The 15,088-nt window shown below is 32.4% G+C and overlaps 1 pseudogene; it reads left to right on the forward strand.

Moving 5' to 3' along the window:
- LOC106457161 overlaps positions 1-15,088 on the forward strand; it is a 56,396-nt pseudogene that overhangs the window by 9,633 nt on the left and 31,675 nt on the right.

Genomic DNA, 15,088 nt, shown 5'->3' on the forward strand with positions numbered 1-15,088 from the left:
CAAATATATATATATATATATATATATATATATGTATATATCACAAGTGCAGCCAATCAGATTCAGATAATTCTGTTCTGTTTAACTCATATTGTATGCCAACAATCTCACATTGCTTGAGGAGGAGCTTCTAGAAAAGTGTGTTTAACCCAGATCATTGGACTGTAAACACAGAAGGTGACAAATACGGATGTTTTTGTCGGCTCTCCAAACTGTTGTCTAACACAAACATATATACTGAACTATAGACTACAATTACGTTTGTCATGAGACATTAGTATTAGGCCTATTACATTTTTCAACGCTAGATACTTAATCTAGTCTCTTAGAGATTTTCAAGATTTAGAAGAGTGTATAATAATAGTATTCCAACAACACTATATTTGTCAAATCCACAGCCGACGACGCGTTTTGCTAAACCCAGAACTCTTCAGGTCGACTGGGATACAACAAACAGAGAAGTGGTCAAAACATTATTTATATAACCAATTTCATACAGTAATAGATGTTATGGTGGGTACGCCTTTTACAAGACTGTGATTAATTATTACAATTATATTTATCATAAAATATGAGTATTAGGCCTATTACATTTTTAAAGCTATATCCTTACCCCAGTCCCTTAGGGATTTTCAAGACTTTGAAGAGTGTATAATAATTGTTATACATTACAGACTTCTTTTTCCCATCTTATTCAGAGCCTAGACTGCTGAAAGTTCAGCAAAATATTTACATATAATAAATATATATATATAATTTGCTACTGTGAGACAAATGGATTTATGGCAATAAATCACAACTCATTTCATGCTATAGAAAATACATTAATGAGTAACATATCCTTCTCTATGTATTAACTAAGTTAGAAGATACATTAATGAGTAATATATCATTCTCTATGTATTAACTAAGTAGAAGATACATTAATGAGTAACATATCCTTCTCTGTGTATTAACTAAGTTAGAGGATATATTCATGAGTAATATATCCTTCTCTATGTATTAACTAAGTTAGAAGATACATTCATGAGTAATATATCCTTCTCTATGTATTAACTAAGTTAGAAGATACATTAATGAGTAATATATCCTTCTCTATGTATTAACTAAGTTAGAAGATACATTATGAGTAACATATCCTTCTCTATGTATTAACTAAGTAGAAGATACATTAATGAGTAATATATCCTTCTCTATGTATTAACTAAGTAGAAGATACATTAATGAGTAACATATCCTTCTCTATGTATTAACTAAGTAGAAAATACATTCATGAGTAATATATCCTTCTCTATGTATTAACTAAGTAGGAAGATACATTAATGAGTAATATATCCTTCTCTATGTATTAACTAAGTTAGAAGATACATTAATGAGTAACATATCCTTCTCTATATATTAACTAAGTTAGAGGTTACATTAATGAGTAATATATCCTTCTCTGTGTATTAACTAAGTTAGAAGATACATTAATGAGTAACATATCCTTCTCTATGTATTAACTAAGTTAGAAGATACATTAATGAGTAATATATCCTTCTCTATGTATTAACTAAGTTAGAGGATATATTTATGAGTAACATATCCTTCTCTGTGTATTAACTAAGTTAGAGGATACATTAATGAGTAATATATCCTTCTCTATGTATTAACTAAGTTAGAAGATACATTAATGAGTAACATATCCTTCTCTGTGTATTAACTAAGTTAGAGGATATATTTATGAGTAACATATCCTTCTCTATGTACTTATACTTATGGATTTTATTAACAATTTAGTGGACATCTTTTTTAGCATAATTAATATTCACTTGTTCTGGAATACTAAACTCATACTCCATAAGCATGTTAAATCCATTCTTATTATCTATCAGTAATAAAAATGGATTAATACTTTATATTTATGTAAGGATCGCTAATAAATGGTAGCTATCAATGTCTGTACGTAGCTTAGCACTTCTTTGTACTAATCTCTTCAAGAGTAGTTCAGTGGTATGTCTGAAGGCTTATAACGTTAAAAACTAGGCTTAGATACCCTTCGTAGGCACATCACAGATATCCCATTCTGTAGCTTTGTGCTAATAAAATGAAATACTTATGCCGATATTATTTATTAGTCAAATTAATTAAACCAAAAGTTAAGAGGACAAATAAAATTCATTTTTCGAATCTTTCAACAGTAACTGCGTATAGTTGATCTTACTTTATTTGTCAAAGAGATTGAACAGGCAACAAATGTTCCAATGAGGAGACGCCACATCCAGCTAATTGTTTCTCCGACTTCCCGTTTTATTATTCTCTCGCTTGATTAACTCCCTGCCTCCATAGCTTACTGATGAAGACTAGTTTTAGTCTTTGATAAAGAGTTGTTAAGTTAATGACTCGAAAAAGGTATCTATTCCTCAGAAATGTTTTGGTTATGTGTATACACTTGCATACATACAATATATGAAAAGAAAAAAGAAGTTATTGCAAACCCAGGAACAACAAACATGTGTGTCTACAAGTTTAACCGGCAAATACTATATGTACTAATAGCTAAGGTACGTATTACCAGTTACGTGAACTAGATATTGTGTAATTTCTGGTTGCAAGTACATGAAATTGTACAGTATACGATATATGGGAAGATTCAGATACGACTTCTGGAGAACAATCTACTTCACACAGTGTACATGGATATCAGTAAAGTGGCAAGTAAATGAATAGCTGTTCGAAGTTAAATGAAAATGTGTTTATGCTACAGAAACAGTTTGTTTGTAGTTAAGCACAAAGCTACACAAAGGACCACGGGTATCGAAACCCGGTTTCTAGCGTTATAAGTCCGCAGACATACCGCTGTGCCACTGGGGGCCCACAGAAACAAAGCAATCAACATGCTTTCATGAACAAACACAGCCACACATGTGTTTAGATATATCTTATATAGCCCTTAAGTAACCTAAAAACAAAGACTAACTATTTATTAGCAGCTAATCGTGATACTTAAGAAGGACTTTAACAGTTGCATAAAACTGCGATTTATTTATGTAATACACACATAATATATATATATATATTGTTTGTTTTATAGCAGTTCCCAAGTAAAATCTTAGAACTAATTATAATTATTTGGTTACAAAACTTATAGTCCAGACAACAAGCCAGTCGTGATGATGGAGGGTGTGGTTTCATAATGGTTTTACTATGGAAGAAATTAGACTCAGTGTATTGATTCACCCACCACATCTGGTGTACAAGAGCGTAACTTGAGATCCGGATAACACATGCTAATGTATATACACATTTACTGACAAAGTTCCCAGACACGCTAATCTTTACTGAAACACAGAGAAGTTAGCAGTAGCAAAAAAAATGTTGTATTTGTGTGTGTTTGAAATAACTTTAAACATAGAGCAAAAATATAATTTACAATTTCATTGATAAGACCAGTGTTGGAAACCACGAAAAATAAGCATTATTTAGAGAGACTATAAACACTGAACCCAAAAAAAGAAGGAGGTTAAACAGCAGCTCATATTAAACATGTTATGTTTCATGATTAAAAGCATATAAAAGAGTCAACAATACAGTAACCATAAGAACTTCCTTTTATAAAATAGATTACATTGATTCTGTATAACTTCTTCGACACGATAATTGATATAGTCATTATAAGTACTTGCTATATGAAAAATGATTCGCTTTAGGATAAGAGACTTACCTAACTAAACCGCAGGAGATACTTAGCACCAGTGTCGTTATGCCTTTGGATAATATTCACCAAGTCTTAGGATCGTGAAACACGTGTTACCTTAAAATTAAAGTGCTTTCATGGGTAAAGTATGCTCACAAAACAGTCACATCTGGTTTTGTCGCCACTAAACCTGGTTAGTTTGATTAAGTTAAGAAGTACCTTCGGTTTCAGTATATGTGAGTGTTGTTACAAGAGAAGCTCATCACAAACGATGAGTGGTGGCTACTGGTTTGTTAAACAAGTTACAATCTTGTTAGGTACATTCAGTTAGGTACATTCAATGTTTTACAACACTATAGTAGAAAATATACTGACGAGGTTAGTTATATTCTGCGTTTTACTACCTACAAAACACCAAACAATGTTAAAATGTAGTTTTAATACATGTAGTTCCACCACAATTTTATATTAGCTGTTGCTGTCACGTGGCTTGCTGAGTTGCATAATCGAAATTGTTTTAAAATTATGTACCCAACCAGTACTCTGTACTTGCTTATTGAGACCAAAAAAAAAAGGTATTGAAAGATACTGAAACGCCAAAGGCAACGAATTTTCTATTTGAGTTCTAGTGTTTCTCCATTCGAAATATAATACTATTTGGATAGAATAGAAATATAGCTACGAATAATATTAGTTCGAAAGAAAAGCACACTAATAATTTATTCGTAAGATGAGCTAAAATAAATGTTTGGTTCCTAATCACGAGACTGTAACTTTTTGATGGAATAAATTAACTTTGGGATATGCTGGTGGGAACTTATGCTTATTAGTCAGAGTATCTGACTTGTAATTCAATAAATTAACAGTTAACTAGCTAGCAACACCTCGTTTAATGGAATTAATAAACTCTCTTCTGGTGACATCTTATAATTCTTTATTACACGATGTTATTTGTTTGGTAGAAAGAGTTAACGTAGCTCTGTACTGATCAGCAGGAGATGTCGCTAGCAAAACTTCGAATTAAGTTATTCCACGATTAAGAATAGATGTTTCTAGTACTGTCTAGTACTGTTTCTAGTAAAGACTTTATACTGTTGTTTTGTAAATTATGAATATTTGAGAAACTGTCTAATAAAGGTTTTTCTGTTTTAGTCAAACTCAAAAAGAATAAATTTATCTAATCAATTTTGGAAGGCATCTGGTAAAAAGTCATCATTTCACAGTTCGTCTTAAATCTATACACCCACCTACGTAAAATTAGGGGGTTTGATCAATGACCTCTGCAGCAGGCACAGAGCCAGATAGCCTATTGTACAGCTTTGCGTTTAAAAACACTTTAGCTTATACGTAAAGTGATTTTGAGTATTAAAAACTGGTGCAGGCTCATAATGTTCTGACAATTAAAACAGCGTGATACCACCAAAGTTACTGAAGAAAGGGCCTTGCGTAGCGGTTAGGGCACTCGACTTGCAATCTGTGGATCACGGGATCGAAACATGCTCGCTCTTTCAGCCGTGTGAGTGTTATGAAGTAAGGGTCAATCTCGTTATTTGTTGATAAGGAGTTACACAAAAGTTGATGGTAAGAATTGTTGACTAGCTGCCTTCTCTCTAGTCTATCACTTCAAAATTAGAGACGGCCAGCTCAGGTAGCCCTCGATAAGCTTTGCTCGAAATTCAACAAAAAAAGCTAATAAAATTAAAGTTGAAAGATCATCAAGTGTAACCAAGTTTCATGTGGTATAGTAAAATCATAAAAGTTGCTCCCAGGCGTTAATGTGCTTCGAATTTCAAATCCTGGGCTTCCTGAGATTTTATTCCACTTTATACTGCTAGCTATATTTTGTTCTTTGTGTAGAGATTTAAAACTCCCTTTCCTTTTGCTACGGTTATGTGATGATAAACCTAAAATATGAGTACGAAATATGACATATATTTGTTGCTAAGTTCTCTTAGTGTGGAAGAAACTAAATAAAAGCAATGTTTGCTAATTAGATTAATTAAAACCACTTACTGGGTGTAACGTTTATATTTTTGTTTATTTGTGTAATATAACATATTTGATGTTCATTTTAGTTCTTTGAAATTACTCCAGTGAATATATAGTACAATTTTTGCATGTTCTGGTGATATTAATTCATATATACATATCATCAATCAATTAGCATTTAACATGCTGTATTTCCTCAGTTGAAAAGATGCTAAAAATCATCATGTTTTTTTAGGATTCTTTAAAACATTTAAATTATATGTTTTCTGTTATTATGATAAATAACAATCTAAGAAAAATAAAAATATAAAATTATAAAAATATTCATTCTTACTGTAATGTACGTGTATTTGTATTTTATATATATTGGACTGAAGCGTTCTTTTTCTATTTATATCAACAGTATCACATTTACACAATCTCAATGAACTTGGCCAACATGCCCGTGAAGAAAAAGAAAGCAAAATTGTGTGGCTGTTTTGCCAGCAACGAACCCCCTGAGATAACGTATCATGTTGTAGAGAATGGAGGTGTGGTAAGCCTTCAACCTCAACTTCTCACTCCTACACAGCCAGTCCCAGATGAAGAGGAGCTGAATGCAAAATTTTCTGAGTTGGTCGTAAGAGAAATATGTTATTTAAACCATCGTAACTCAAGTTAAAATTAGTATTTTAAGTACAATTAGTACTATTTTCTGTATGTTGATTAGAATGGCCACTTTCTAATAGACTCACTACATACTTCTGTAACATAGTGGCTTGGTGGTTATGGCACTCGACTCGCAATCTGTGAGTCGCGGGTTCGAATCCCGTCACTGAACATGTTCACCCTTTCATCTGTGGAGGCGTTATAATGTGACGGTTAATCTAATTATTCGTTGGTAAAAGAGTAGTCCAAAAGTTGGCAATGAGTGATGTTGACTAGTTGCCTTCCCTCTAGTCTTTCACATTTAAATTAAAGACCGCTAGTGCAGATAGCCCTCGAGTAGCTTTACGTGAAATTCAACAAATAAACCCTAACGTGTTTTTATGGAACTACCCATTCTTCATGTTAGGAAAATCTAACACGTCTTAAATGACAATGACTGTATTTTATCGTCCATTTCTTTTCTTATATCAAAGCTACTTTTATTTCAGAATAATGAAGCATAATAGAATTAAAATAAACAAATATTTACAAGTCATGCATGTTTTATTAGTAATGTGTTTTAAATTTCGGTGTGATAATAAAATAACCTTGGGTTGGTATCTTTTAATGAGGCAGGTGTTTAACAGTATAAAAACAAAAAATACAGTTTTATGTACACAGATTTGTATATAATATGTATATAGCTTTCGTAACTTTGAGATTGGATCGCCCTTTTAAATAATTCATTTGCCTAGTTGAATTTTCTTGTACTGTGTAAAAAAATTTTAAATATAATTTTCGACTTTGAATATTAAATATTTAACATTAAGAACTAACAATTATGTTTAATTATTTAATCATCATACTTTCTTTATTTTGGTGAATTCCAGTGAATTATCTTTAATTCCAATAATTCCAATTATCTTTCTGAATTCCAGTGGAAGGTGGTACAGATTTCTCACTGTAGCATTTAACATTATCTACAAACCAATTAAGCAAACTTGTGGTTTTACTATATTGTGGAAGCGCTTGTTGTGGTTGAACATATTTTAATGACAATGATTCATTGTTTTCTATGGAATACATATCTTTGTTGGCAAACAGAATATTTCAAATTATGTTTCGTTATCCTACCATTGATAACACTTTCTAAAAATTGTTAGCTGGCAAAATATGAGATTTGACCACGAAACGGCTACATTAATTTACCACCAGTTTATAAGTAAAAATAAAAGACTGAATTAGATTCAACCTGTGTGTTATTCACTTGTTTCTTCAAATTTTTTAAATTCTTATTACACACAAAAACAATGCCATTATTTGTTATAAAATTAACACATTAATAAATAAAGTTCTGGGCTGCGGATCCTTAGGTCCATGGTTTGCAGCCCATTACCGCCTTCAGCTCTTTCTGGCCGTGGATGCGTTATAAAAGTAACAATCCCATCCCACTTTTCTATTAGAGTAGCCCGAGAGTTGGTGTTATGTGCTATTGAGTACCTGCCTCCCCTCTGGTCCATCAGTTCAAAGTCAGGGATTTCTAGCACAGATAACCTTTGTGAGAAAAATATAATAATCTTTTTAATATTAATACAACTTGCAGACGTATAATGTTTGTGAACCTAATATTTTGATGTTATTTGGTATTTAAGTCTAGAACTAAGAGTTTCTGTCATTACAAGGTTCTGTTCTTTTGTGGGTGGAGGGAAAGGAGAATCGAACTTCGGATTTTAGCAATGGAAGTTCGGAAACTTACACAAGGAACTATAAATTAATAACCCCTAAATGTATATACACCTAACGGATAGTACTTAATACATTTTGATAAAATAAGTTGAATTGGGTGTGAATTCGATTTCAAAGAGCATTTAATTGAAACACATGAGCGATACAAGAGTCACAAATAACGAGTAATGACAAGTGGAAGATGAATTCATTAATGGTTCAAATCATTTTCACAGCAAGTACAAAAGAAAGGCGAATAATTTGTTCAAATGAACTAGAATTTGTTTATGTGAGCCTTTCCTTTATACAGAGCATTACATCTGTTATTGATGTTTCCATACAGTTTATCGAAGTACAATTGTAGAATGTTGTTCCAAATGTTCTGAACTAATCCCTACATTTCAGCCAAGTTATTTGATCGCCTTTTGATCTTCTCACTTTTTACTTAAGCCTATATAGCCTCAAGAATGCTCATATTGGGACTTTTTTTACAGACCAAGCTGTACCTTGAGTGTCTGTTGGCCACTTTACCTTCATGATATCGTTTCACCACATTTATTATATGCTTGGATCCCTTTCTTGCTGGAAGCTGGATCCCCGCCCGATGAGTCATGTTCCTGTGAGCAGTCAAGATGCCTATCAATCAATTTTCAGTAGATCACCGACACCATTGGATGAGACGCAACCCCAAATTTATACTGATCATTCACCATACACTGATATAGATGTTGTACGTTAACTATGATTCCACAGCCAACAAACCTGTTATTGGTCATTGAAAAATAATTCAAACTGGGATTCATGTCTGAAGAGCACACGTATCCATCTTTACTTAGTCCAATGATTTGGTCCGATGCCTGTTTCAACCATTTGATTTGGTTACCTCTTCTCAACTAATCCACCCCCCCCAGTGATACAAGGTAATCTGTAGGCTTATAATGCTAAAGCCTGAGTTTCGATACCCGTGGTGGGCAGAACATAGATAGCCCATTGTGTAGTTTTGTGTTTAACAACAAACAAACTTCTCTATAGCGGTTTTCAAGCAGCTACACATCCATTCCGAGCACTGTATACTAACGTTTATCTTACTGTTATCGAGTTAATATTCACACCTATACTTAGAGTAGGGATGGGACAAATATCCAATCCGATAGGATATTGTACTATCCTAGTTGTCATGGTGGTTATATAGTTTAGATAAGCAATACAAACTGTTTCTCATGGTAACTCCTTCTTTCTCCTGATGATGGCGGTGTAGGTAACCGCCGAAACATGTAGAGAATGTCCAACAAGATTTTATGTCCTTTATATTAAAGTTTTAATCGTATAGTACAACGCTGTGGTGTGTTTTACTTTTTATTAAAATTATGCATAATATGTAGCCTTGCAGTGAATATTTCCAGGCTTAGTAAAATAATATTGCTAGCTATAAAATTAATTCAGAAAATTAGTTTAATATATATATAATGTTACAGGTGAACTAAATCAATATGTGTTTGTTACTAGTAAAGATGTTTGTCTGTATACACAACTTGTTCGCTTCTGTTTAATTTTATTCCTTTTTTCCTGTTTTCCTTTCTTTTTAGGAAGAGTTAGATCTGACAGCAGCTAAGAGAGAAATCATGTTCAGTTTACCACCAGAGAAGAAATGGCAACTTTATTTAAGCAAGAAAATGGTAACAGTTGTTGATTAGGCCTAATATGCCTAGCATCTTCTCTGTTTCTTTTTTTATATATATACATGTTTAACTCCCAATGAAAAGGGCTATTTAAATTCTGCAAAAACTACTTATTGATTCACAAACAAAGTATAAAAAAGTAGAAAATTGTTTGTTAAAATATAATTTATATTACTGTTATTTACACGTAGATCCTGAAACTCGCTAATGGGATGTTATGATCAGTGGCTTAGAACAGTGATATACCAGTCTTAAATGTATTCAAGAATTCTACACCATTTTTGTGAAAGTTAACTTAAAATTCTATATTAAGAGTAAAAATGACAATTTTAGCACAATGAAACGTAAAACCATTATTATTAGTTACAGCCGACTAGCTTCGGTAACTGATGGTGGTAACAGTGTTACCAGTGTTACGTCGGCTGTAACTAATAATAAGGATTTACCTTTCATTGTACCAAAAAAAATGTCGGTTTTGTGTTTTTTACTCTTAAAATAGTAGTACAATGTACCTGAAAAGAAAGTATAAAAAATACGATTTTTATTCAGAATATAAGTCGTGAATTTTGTTTTCATTTGTTACTTGATGCATCCTTAATAATCTACAATAACGCATTCAAATGATTTTTCAAAACATTTTAAATAACTCCTGGTTATTTGAAACTATTACCCTTATATGAAGAAGAATAAAAAAGGAAACGAATATGAAATTATTCTTTGTCAGCATTTCACAGTTGCAATAATGTGGATAGATCCCGTGTTTAGGTGTAAAAATTATAAAACATTACATGTTCAATACTGTAGATAAATTTCATTTTTAGGAACAACAAGAGTCATCATCAGCGCATTTTCCAGATTATTACCTGGAAAAGGTGGATTCCATGTCAATGGTGGGTTTCTATACGTCATACGTTAGTTTGTACTGCTACTCTCAATAGTTCTACAGTAACTTTTATCTTTGGTAAAATAGTTGAAACTTAATCATATTAAAATCAATTTCATTTCTTCGATTGATTCTACAGACTCAAGTAATATAACTATATTATTGAATAAGCTTTTTTAATGGACTTACGGAACTAATGCTGAAACACAAACGGAAATCTGTAGAAAGTATTTAATATAGCTTAATCAGGGCTAGGACTTAAGTTTCAAAGGCCTATATTAAAATAATAAGTTTAAAAAATCTTAAATTTTAGTTTGGATTATTTTAACCTTAATGATCTACCAACTAGTGGCTATCGTTGTCAACTGTAAAACTTTTTATACGTCGTTGCGTGTTTACGTTACATGTAGGATGTGTGATATGAATGAGCTATTACACAGTGGTCGACATATCTTTCACGAAACCTATAAGATAGAAATAAAAGTCTTTTATTCAGTATGTTACGTAAGACGGATTTCTACAGACTCTGTTTTGTTTTTCTTTGTTTGTTTGTTGTTCCTGTTTTGTTTTTCAGTGAAATGTTAATACATATTTCCTGGTACATAATGTATGTTCATAGAATTAGTAACTGAAACCAGACCGTGCAATTGAGTCAAATATAGTCTAGATCTAATCAGTTGGAGAGGAAATTAAAGACAAGAATAATTTTTAAAGAAATTGGTAAATGATACAAAAGTTCAAGTCGATTGAAATAAGCACAGCCGGATGAGCAAACATGGTTGCTTGGATAATTTCTAAGTAGTTGTTGCTAGAGCCCCCCCCCCCCAGTGGCACAGCGATATGTCTGCGGACTTATAACGCTAGAAACCGGGTTTCGATACCCGTGGTGGGCAGAGCACAGATAGCCCATTGTGTAGCTTTGTGCTTAACTTAAAACAAACAAACAAGCTAGAGCCAGAAATATATTTTAAAAAACTGTCTAGTCCAAAAGAAAATCGTTATTATGTTGCAATTTGTATTTCATTTTTCAATTCCTTTGGAAAACTAACAAATATGGAATACTGGAAAACTTAATTGTTTTAATATTATCGTACATACGATATGATATCACAATAAGAATGATAAGAATCTAACTCATTCTTATGAAATATTACTTAACATACCGGGCTGCGTTTTGAAAGGTTCAAGGTTTGCAACACGATGGCGTTGAACAAGCTCTGCAATTTTAGTTGTGAATTCGTTATAACAGTGATAGCCAAACAACCCATTATTTCGTTCAAAATCAGACAGAGGTCTTGTGGCGGCGAATGTTAATGAGGCTGCCTTTCCTATTCTCAATACCATAAAGTTTCATTCAGGTTGAATATAAAATACCTCTTCATTCTATACTGATACCAGTTACCAGTAAGAATAGTGTATAATAGCATTTGAACTACACCTATTTTGTTGTACGACACTGCCGAAGAGGCCTTTCACTTGATACCAAAACTCATCAGGCTGGCTGTATTACAACAGCTTAGTGTTGAAATAGTATACACTATTTACTTGAAGCTTATTGAACCAAGAAAGAATGATGTGATTTAAACTATTATCAGTTTTATAATAATGTTATATCATACACGTTACTATTGAGTGTTCATTAATCCTAAGGTGTTTGATAAATGTGGTTAATAAACGAAATTATTTTTTCAAGTCTTACTCTAATGTTAGACGTGGATTTGTTGTACTTTGACTCTAAAGTTACCTTGTAATTAATATAACTACCAAAATCAAGTTCACATGGAATTTTCAATTGAACTTTTATAGCTACTTTTTCCCCGAGACGAGGAGGAAGTTGCAGTTAGATCCAAGCTCCTGGATAATCTTAAAACAGCGCTACGTACACAACCAAACAGGTATTTCATATGTATCTACCACACTTGTATATCTAGCGTTGAATAAGAGTGCCATGTACTTTGTTTGAAATCTGTACCCAAAACTAATCTTGTTAGTCTTAAATAAACACTGTACAACCATGTAAATATTTGATGAATATATGCATGTGTTTCTTTCGTTCCATGTAAATGCATTTTCATTACATTTCAGGACTCACTAACAGTTATTTATCATAGCCCTTCATATTTCTTCTCAGATCATTGAACCATATCACTTTAGTTTTATATAAAAATGCTCATGTTCCTATTTATTGTTTCTCAAATCATTGAAGTATATCACTTTAGTTTTATAAACAAGGCTCATATTCATACTTATTGTTTCTCAGATCATTTAACTATATCACTTTAGTTTTATAAAAAAGGCTCATGTTTCTATTTATTGTTTCTCAGATCATTTAACTATATCACTTTAGTTTTATTAAAAGAGGCTCATGTTTCTATTTATTGTTTCTCAGATCATTGAAGTATATTACTCTAGTTTTATAAAAAAGGCTCATATTCATACTTATTGTTTCTCAGATCATTTAACTATATCACTTTAGTTTTATAAAAAAGGCTCATGTTTCTATTTATTGTTTCTCAGATCATTTAACTATATCACTTTAGTTTTATAAAAGAGGCTCGTGTTTCTATTTATTGTTTCTCAAATCATTTAACTATATCACTTTAGTTTTATAAAAAAGGCTCATGTTTCTATTTATTGTTTCTCAAATCATTGAAGTATATCACTTTAGTTTTATAAACAAGGCTCATATTCATACTTATTGTTTCTCAGATCATTTAACTATATCACTTTAGTTTTATAAAAAGAGGCTCATGTTTCTATTTATTGTTTCTCAGATCATTTAACTATATCACTTTAGTTTTATAAAAAAGGCTCGTGTTTCTATTTATTGTTTCTCAAATCATGAAAGTATATCAGTTTAGTTTTTTTTAGAAAGCTGCCGTGTTACGTTGATTGTTTCTCATATCGCTATGTTATATGTGGTTCATATGTTTTACAAATCACTAATCGCAAAATCTTTTTTAACGAAAATTTTATAAACATCAATTAAAACTTTGAAAAAACAAATTATAAATATCTCATAGAACATTTTATTATCGTTTAGCAGATATTAAATGCATGTGAATTCATTACAAGTGTACATTTCCCTTCAAGTTTCGTGATGCGGTTTTTGGAACAAGATGGACTGGTATGTTTGTTGAAATTTCTCAAGAACATGGACTATGACACATCGGAGAGTACTGTACACACGTCTGTGATTGGTTGTGTCAAGGCGTTGATGAACAACTCTGTGAGTTGACCTTCACTAGCAATAGAAATATAAACTTTCTTTTTAATTGCATAAAACTATGGCTTTATTATTGTTAAATTATATACCTAATTTATATTGCATTGATTATATTAACCAGTCTTATAATTTGTGGTTTATAATTAATGTGATATTTAGTATTACATTTTTTTTCACTTACTCCTTAAATTAAATAATATATGAATTAATCAGATAGCATACTACCAGTATTCGTGAATTTTATTTAAAATATTAGTAATATATTGGTTTAGATTCACTAAAACGTTGGGTCTGGCATGGCCCGATGTTTAGGACACTCGACTCGCAACCTGCGGATCGCAGCTTCTAATAACAACACTGACCACACTCTACCTTTAAGCCATGGGAGCGTTATAACATGATGATCAATCCCACTATTCAATTAAGGTAGCCCAAGAGGTGACGGAGGATGATGTTGACTGGCTATCTATCACTTCTGAAGTGCAGATAACATTCGAGCAGCTCTGAGCGAAAATCAGCAAACAAAAAACGTAAACGTCTGTAGTGTAACTGTAATTCTACTTATACGATATCAACGAACTGTAAGTTAACAACGTAAGAAAATGTTCAGATTGTTCCTTTCTTTTAGAGTGGAAGATCTCACGTGCTGGCCCACCCTAATGCCATCAACACCATATCTCAAAGTCTTGCCGTGGTTAACATCAAGACTAAAATTGCAGTGCTGGAAATCTTGGGGGCCGTTTGTTTAGTGCCAGGTGGTCATCGTAAGGTCCTAGAAGCAATGCTTCATTTTCAGAAGTTTGCTTGTGAAAGAACGAGATTTCAGGTACGATATATTTCTATTCCTACACATTCTGTGATCACTTTATATGTCTTATATTCCTGATTTTTCTTTAATTATACAATTTTATCGGTTAGTTAATGACAAATTAGAGTATGTTAATAACACAGGATGGGGTCAAATTTATTATACGGTTAGCGCTAAAGAAAACATTACCAGAAAACATTAAAACCAAGTTAACTATTGTTTGTTTCGGAGTAATAATTAGAAGATAATTTAAGTTCTAAACGAAATAAGTGTATAATCACTTTTGCCCCACCCTGTATGTTGTGTTTCTGTAGTATTGGTAAAATAAGTGTATAATCACTTTTGCCCCAGCGCCCGGCATGGCCAGGTGGATAAGGCGCTCGACTCACAATCTGAGGGTCGCGGGTTCGAATCCGCATCCCACCAAACATGCTCGCCCTTTCAGCCGTGGGGGCGTTATAATGTGACGGTCAAT

This window comes from Limulus polyphemus, unplaced genomic scaffold (assembly GCF_000517525.1).
Source record: "Limulus polyphemus unplaced genomic scaffold, Limulus_polyphemus-2.1.2 Scaffold298, whole genome shotgun sequence".
Classification (NCBI taxonomy): Eukaryota; Metazoa; Arthropoda; class Merostomata; order Xiphosura; family Limulidae; genus Limulus; species Limulus polyphemus.